Below are 1,274 nucleotides of genomic sequence, written 5' to 3' on the forward strand. Positions count from 1 at the left end.
TCCAACAAAGAAAAGTCCAATGCGGGATGACTTCGCCACTGAATTCTACCAAACTTTTAAAGAATAATTAAAACCAATTCTTATCAAACTAAGTTCGAATTTTTGACAATTGTTTGTAGTATTCCTTTATTGCATTTTTAATATGCACTCACCATAAGATTGAAAGTTATTTAAATAGATATGTAGAAATAAACTCTTATAAACCTCCTTTGTATTACTATATCCTAGATAATTTTCCATGTCAATTATATTCTCTTTCATTATTTCTTGTGGGTACCTGTGGTAAGCATACTTGGATTTCAGAAGTCAGTCTTCACCTTTCTGCCACCAGGAAAGTTCTGAGCTGAAAGTGAGGGGCTCCCATGTTGCTGTGGGAACAGTTAGAGGGGCTCGATACTGACAGAACAGGATCTGGAAACACCAGTACAATCCAAGACAATGTCTTCAGTGACATGAGATTCTGAGAGTGAGGAAGATAATCACCATTCATGGAGACAACAGGACTAAAGTGGCTCTAGGACAGTGCAAGTCAACTGACCAACCCCAATCCTTACCCTGGCTTTTCCCTAATCCATCCATGGATGTTAAACCGGGAGACTTCACACCTGAGAGAGAGATGGAACCCTGTCTTCTGAGCGACATGGATGTGGTTTTTTCCAATCTCTATGAGAGGCTTACGGTGTGAGAAAAAGCGATTTTCTTCTTCGATTGACTTCACACTTCAAGGAATAAGAATCTGAGTTTTGTCCTGACTCTTTGGACCCTTAACTTGACAAGTTTGAGTGCCTCCAATTTTTTCCTGTTATGCAGAATGTTTCCTAGTTGTGTACGTGCACACACCTTTCTACATTAGTACTATGTCTTCAGGATACATTTCTAGAAACATAATCCCAGTTCAGTAGTACACATACATGAACTGACCTTAATTCATGTTGTCAGGCAAGTTTCTTAGTCATGAAGCCAATTCTACTTATTATTAATAATCAAATATCTGATTCTCTTGTCAAATGTCTTTTGCTCTAATTGGCCAGGAATATATTTCCCACCTAGGCATTTAGGCTGAGCACTGCCTTAGGGGGAGAAATGGGCCTAGAAACCATGTCAGACGAACTGTGCCAGTGGTCCTTAGTACGGGCAGTTAAGAGTGCGCAGTGACGGTGGACCGGACACCTCCCACTCCACTTGCCAAAACGGTAGAAGGACTTTGATCTGGGGAGAGACGCTGAATGTCAAGAGGCCAAATCGTAGTTGTTGAATCTCTCTAAAGGAGCGGA

Source organism: Propithecus coquereli, unplaced genomic scaffold, assembly GCF_000956105.1.
Source record: "Propithecus coquereli isolate 6110/MARCELLA unplaced genomic scaffold, Pcoq_1.0 Scaffold111, whole genome shotgun sequence".
NCBI lineage: Eukaryota > Metazoa > Chordata > Mammalia > Primates > Indriidae > Propithecus > Propithecus coquereli.